This window comes from Pinus tabuliformis, chromosome 9 (assembly GCF_031772625.1).
Source record: "Pinus tabuliformis cultivar Carrire ecotype Pingquan chromosome 9, CPIR1, whole genome shotgun sequence".
Taxonomy (NCBI): domain Eukaryota; kingdom Viridiplantae; phylum Streptophyta; class Pinopsida; order Pinales; family Pinaceae; genus Pinus; species Pinus tabuliformis.
In genome coordinates, this window is record NC_142307.1 from 1280108092 (window position 1) to 1280115137 (window position 7046).

Sequence of the window (7046 nt, forward strand, 5' to 3'; positions counted from 1 at the left end):
AATATATTTTTAACAAATAAAGTCAAATCATTTCTCGAATGTCCAGAATGTTTCCCATGCCAGATTGATTCAATGTTAATACTAATTTCTTCAATGCCATTTGATATGCACTAGCAAAATTCCATAGTGGACTTATTGTTGAAAGCTGTGACAAATTTTCTTCATTCCTTTATCTAGGAGAAAGTGCAAACCCTTTCCAAAGACCACTGTGTCTTCCTTTACTTAACACACATCAATTTATTTTCTTAATTTTAGAGGTCATAGGGACAAGTCCCACTACTTACATTCATAACAATTTGTTCTCTATGGTGGGGATTCAAAGTTTGGATATGAGAAGACTAGGTTTTTTGCCTACATGTCAACAACTCGATAGGGCTTTCTTTGCATACGTGAGGTTTGGGCAGATAACCTTGAATAGAAATTTGATTTAATTCATGAAATAGTCGATGATTTGCCTTATATAGCCATGGACATGGAGTTCCCTAGTATTGTAGTCAAGCCTGCGGGGGTTTTTAGAAACAATGCAGAGTTCCATTACCAAACACTCAGAGCCAATGTGAATCTGTTGAAATTTATTCAATTGGGTCTCACATTCTAGGATGAAGATAGAATTTTTCCCAGATGTGGGACGAACAAGCATTGTGTTTGGAAATTCAATTTCATGGAATTCAACATCAATGTTGATGTCTATGCACATGATTCCATTGAGTTTTTGAAACATAGTGGGATTAATTTTGAGAAGAAAGAGGAGAAGGGTAATGATTCACATCATTTCGACGAGCTTCTCATGTCGTTGAGCATTGTGTTGAATGAAAATGTGCATTGGATTACCTTCCACAGTGGATATGACTTTGGGTACTTGTTGAAATTGTTGAGATGTCATAACCTTCCCCCCGAGGAATCAGATTTCTTCAATTTGTTGAGGGTCTATTTCCCGAAAGTGTACGATATCAAGTATTTAAACAAGTTGGCTGAAATAATGGATGTATAGAGGATTGGGCCAAGTCATCAAGTTGGTTCTGATAGCCTACTTACTTCATGTATTTTTGGAAGCTACAAGATGTTATATGGATTAGGCGTTGATAATAGTGATTCTTAGGCCTTGATTACCTCTTATTATGTACTCTTGCAAAGTGCAACATTATAATATTCTCTGCTTTGAGATTGATTTTCCTCGTAGATTGGAATTTCTCAATATTGTTATTCGTTTTGTTTATCCCCTCCCATTTTTTTTGTCTCTGCAAATATTGTGGGTTACTTTCTTTTCTTCCAACATGCATCTACACTTTTTGGGAAACCATTGATATAGAGGAGATATCTATAGGTCCGTTTTACAAAATATTCTTTTGAGGTTGATGATGATCTTTAGGTCACTAATTTTTCAAATTCTGCTCATGATCATCATTTCTACCTTGATATATTGTACTATACTCCTCCTATAGAAAATTTCCATAACAAACTAAAATAGTTGTTCTACCTTCCAGGCCTATTTTTCATTGTTTGACCTATGCTTTGAAAACACAGTACTCCTATTTAAAAATATATTGCTCACAATTCCCTAGCTCCACTAAAAACCTTGAATGAAAATCCTTAGGTGCCTCCCCACATTTTCTGGATGATATGAGTGTGATGTTACTCCACCATGAGCAGAGGAGTGAGAAAAAAAAAGGTAGAATTGAACATCAGTCAAAAGAAATGAATATGTTGTCATGCTTTGTGTAAACAATCTGCTTGTTGTTGACAATGGTCATTAATTGACTGGTGTGTATAAGGTTTCTCATTAAATTAATATGTAGTGTTTTATTATCAATGTTAAAGAATTACAAAGTATCATACTCTCTTTTCAAGATAAAAAGGTCCTCTATTAGCAATGCTCCGGTGAGGAACACATTTGTAGACATGTATGCCAAATGTAGCAACATAAATATGCCCACAATGCACTTGACAATATTTTGAAACAATCAGCATCATGAAAGCTAGATCTCAGGTTCATCATAAGTTTGAAAAATATTGGAATTTACAAGGAGACATAACCCAAAGATAATTTTCATAGTTAGGTGACAACATTTGGTGTGTCTATTTCTAAGTATTAACAAGTATTCTTATCCTCAAGGGGCTCTCCTCATATTTCCCACATTTTCTGCAAATCACCTTATTATGTAGGTTGATGCTTGAACAAGTACTAGACAAGTGGAATTATCCCATTGATATTATGTATATATATATGATTCCCTACCTTATATAGATGCAAAGCCTTGACCTAATTAGGATCAACATGAGAAAAATGCATAAAATTTTGTTTCACGATAGACTCTCAATTATAATATGAATTCTTGTACAGCAATATAGGTAAACCAATTGAAATTATCAATAACATTATGTGAGGACATGTACCATCCAATTCATTGAACTACTCAATCGGTTTATAGAGAATAGTTAGTTATTTCTAACCTTCTAATGGATATGTTAGATGTTTGACCAAATAAGAAGTGTCAATGCTAGTATAATGCCATAGAATACTTATATAAATACCTATATGTGAATCATACACCAGATAACAACTGCCAATGTTAGTAAATGCTATAGAATATGTATGTTCAAGTTTTAAATGAATTTGAATACACTATGGCCAATAATTTTAAAGTTTATGCAAATACTTCTCTATAGATCATGCAAATTAATTTATGAAATTCTAATCTTATCAACTAAAATCTACAACAAAAGGCTAGTTTGATCATCCTTTATATTACATGTTGAACTTCTTTAACTAAAATATTTAGGAATTTGGTTTCCCCTTTGTCTTTTAGGGTTCTCGCAACTATGACTTTGTTTGTACCTTGTGAAAAATGGAATCTTTGATAAACATATGTCTTCAAACTTCTTTGTAAATTGGCGTCTCTCAAACATCTCAAGATTGAGTTAGGGATATGGGCTCTAATTTATAATTAGTTTTAAAGTTTGGTAAGTTCAATCTAATTAGGGTTGTTTTTGTGAAAATGTGTTAGTTGGAGAATTAATGTGAACCTATGTTGCATTGGGACATGTCAAGGTTCGATGCTAGACTAGTATATGAATCTATGTTGCAATGGAACATGTCAGGGTTTGATGCTAGACTGTTATCAATACTTTGCCAAGGTTTAAAACATGTTGCTGCATTTCCTAGGTTAGCTAAAAATGCAAAGCTAATTGATTTAACTGATGATAGTGTTTATTGTGTTATTGTTTTAGGTTTCATTCTTTGTGAGTTGCAACAAAGTTCCAAGAAATTGAAATAGAAGTCCCATGCAAAATGTATTGATTGATTTATACTTTAGGTTTTATAATTTTAACATTGAGATGTAGAGTTTTACGAAATATTTCCTTTCAATTTCTACTTTGTAGTGTCATTTAGTTAATAATTATTTATTGGATTATTTGTTTTCTTTTTCTAATTTAAAGATTTTAATATGCCAGAATTTACCTGTAATGAATGAGGTGAAAACAAGGTAAAGTGATTGAAGAGTGAAATCAACAGTAAAGGAGAATCAATTTTTACAAAGACATTGACTAAAATATAAATTTTTCAATTTAAAAATCCTATTTACGTCTCTTTTCACCTTTTCATTTGATTGTTAGTTTAATTAATCATAATAATTTACACAAACCTTCCTTTATTATTATTTTTTATTTCGAATCTCATTATTATTTCGTCGCAAGGATGGTTGATGTGATTCTTTGAGCAACTGGCCCCGTTACTATTGTTATTGGATCATCCATTGATCCATATTTACACAAATTTCGACTGATTTCTAGCAACAGGGAAGAAGGTAATGGAAATACAACACACCCTAGTTGTTGATTCTGTGAGGCCACTGGGAGAACATCACCTCTTTGATTGTATAGAGTGAGCTTAATGTATTTTTTTATTCCTGAATGAAAGAAAGAGATAGGGCTTGACCTTATATAAGAGATTTCTTTTTATAGACATGAGAACTACACCTCTTTGATTATACTGAGCGAGCTTAACTTATTTTTGTGTTTTTGAATGAAAGAAAGAGATAGGGCTTCACCTTATATCAGAGTTTTTTTTTTATAGACATTTCAAATATTGTCTGAACTCTTTTACAATTTAGATGAAAAAACCTGGTACATATAATGTGCCAATGCATATAGAAATGTTCATATGTAATACAGTCTATTAATATGGAGATATATTATGATGCACATGTGCACAATATGTTAACATATGAGATCTTAAACTTATAATCTAAAACTAACAGCTCACAGGTGAGCAAGCTACATGGGGAGACTGCCCAAAGTAGAGAATGCTCTATCTCATTAATCATAAAATCATAAATATATAAGTTACATCAATTTAGGGAGATTAGACCATACTCTTAGAAAATAGGAACTAATCCTAATCTAGGGACACTCGTACAACAAATAAACAAACTCTCTCCAATAATATGATATTCTCCATTATTTCCAACACTCCCCCTTAATGGAAAAAGGGTTCAACTATACTCCTAACATCTCCCTAAACATTTCAAATTTAATCCTCCCAAGGTGTTTGGTAAAAATATCTGCTACATTATCACAAGTATTACAATATTCAACAAGAATTTCATTAGACTGAATCTTCTCTCTAACAAAGTGAAACTGAGTATTAATATGCTTTGTGTTTTCTGAAACACAGGATGGTTCGCCGACTTGATGGAGATTTGGTTGTCACATCTTATTACTGTTGCATGTTTTTGTTCTTCTCCAACATCATGGAGAAGTCTCCTCAACCAAATAGAATCACACGTGGCTGCGCACATTGCCTGATACTCCGCTTCTATAGAAGATAAGGAAATAATACTTTGTTTCTTGCTGCTCCAAGCAGTTACCCCGAACCTAATGTTGAAAACATAACCTGTTATGGATCTTTTGTCATGTAGTTTTCCTGCCCAATCTAAATCTAAAAAACCTGTCAAATTAATATCATAAGCATCAGTGTACTAATACCAAAATCAATGGTTCCTTGAAGGTATCTCGATACACCTTTTTCTATTACCCAATGGTTCTCAAGAGGTTTTGGCATGGATTGACTTAGCATACTGACTGAAAATGCTAAGTCTACTCTAGTTGTAGTCAAATAAATCAGACTCCTAACTAGTTGTCTATACAATGTGGAATCCACCTCTTTGGAATCATCCTCCATCCGAAGTTTAATATTCTGTTGTAAAGGCACTGAGACAACTTTGCACTGCTTCATTCTAAACTTTTTCAATAACCCTTTGACATACTTTGCTTGAGTGAGAAAAGTTTGCCCAAAGTCCCTCCAAACTTCGAGACCCAAATAATAGTGTAATTATCTGAGGTATTTCATTTCAAATACTTGTGACATATGCACTTTGATTTCTTTAATCAATTCATCAACATTTCCAATGATAATTAAATCATCTACATATAATTAAATCAAAACAATTTTCCCCATTTCATCAAACACAGTATACAAATTTGGGTCGTTTTTTCTCCTCTTATAACTATGTTGCAGGAAAAATGAATCAATTTTTTCATACCATGACCTGGGTGCATGTTTTAATCCATATAATGCTTTCTTTAATTTTCAGACTAAATGTTCCTGCCCTTGTTTCATAAACCCTTTAGGTTGTTTTAAATAAACCTCTTCTTTTAATTCTCCATTTAAAAATACAAACTTCACATCTAGTTCGTGTAGACTCCAATGATTCTTTGTAGCTAAAGCTATCAACATTCTAATAGTGTCTATCTTAGCTACTGGAGAAAAGCTTTCCTCATAATCAATTTCTTCTCTTTATGAGTAACCTTTAGCTACCAACCTAGCTTTGTATTTGTCCACACTACCATCTGATTTAAATTTAGGTTTATATAACCCCTTGCAATCTATAGGTTCTTTCCCTTCCGACAATTCAACTAAATCCCGGGTTTTGTTCTTAAGTATTGACTCATATTCCTCTTCCATGGCTTCCCTCCATTCATCATATTGACTTGATTCTTTATAATTCAAGGGCTTAATAAAATTTAAAATACTAGTTATAAGATCATGGTCTCTATACCATGCTGGTAATTGAGCCTGTCTACCTGATCTCCTCAGTGTCGGACTTGCCTCAAATTTGTCTTGCTCACTCCTTAGCGGACTTGGCTTTCTCACTGTACCTGCATCACTAGTTTCTTCCTTTTGTTTCTGCAGCTGCACATGGTTGTCTTTAATTTCCTCATTGTTGTCCTCAATCAGCAAAGGAATGTGCCACTCCTCATAGCCTTTGTCTCTATTTGCTTCATTAACCTGCTCATGAAATATAACATATCTACTCTAAAACACCTTGTGAGTAGATGGATTAAACAGTTTGTATGCTTTAAACTCAGAACAATACCTTGAAAATATGCATTTGATGGCCTTCGCATCCAGTTTCTTCCTATCCTCTTTAGGAACATGAGAAAAATATTTTCAACCAAAAACTCTTAAATGACTAACTATAGGCTTAAAACCATATAAAGCTTCGAATGGAGTCTTAATTTCAAGGCTCTTTGTTGGATTCCTATTCTTTAAATAGGATGCAGCATTAATGGCTTCTACCCAAAAACCATTAGATATGTTCTTACCTTTCAACATGCTGCGTGTACACTCCACCAGAGTTTTGTTCTTCCTCTTTGCAACCTTGTTCTTCTGTGGAGTGTGGGGTATTGTAAACTGTTGAATTATTCCATGGTCCCTGCAATATTTGATGAAGTTACCCAGCTTGTATTCTCCCCCTTGATCTGAGCGAAGAATTTTGATGACCTTCCCTGTTTTCTTTTCAATCATACTTCTAAACTCTTTAAAATATTCAAATGTATGAATTTTCTAGTTGAGAAAATATACCCATGTATATCTTTTGCGATCATCAACAAATAATAAAAAATAATGTTCTCCTCCTAATGATCTTTTCTGCATTGGTTCACATATATCAGTGTGCACAAGTTCTAGGATATCTCTCTTTCTTCTATTTAAACTTGAGGGAAAATCATCCCTGTGCATTTTTCCAAGTGCACATCCATCACAA

At 33.3% G+C, this 7046-nt stretch overlaps 1 pseudogene; it reads left to right on the forward strand.

The window, feature by feature from the left end:
• Window positions 1-466: 466 nt before the first annotated feature.
• LOC149153239 (putative CCR4-associated factor 1 homolog 6 pseudogene) lies at window positions 467-1099 on the forward strand (annotated as a pseudogene).
• The last annotated feature ends 5947 nt before the right edge of the window (window positions 1100-7046 follow it).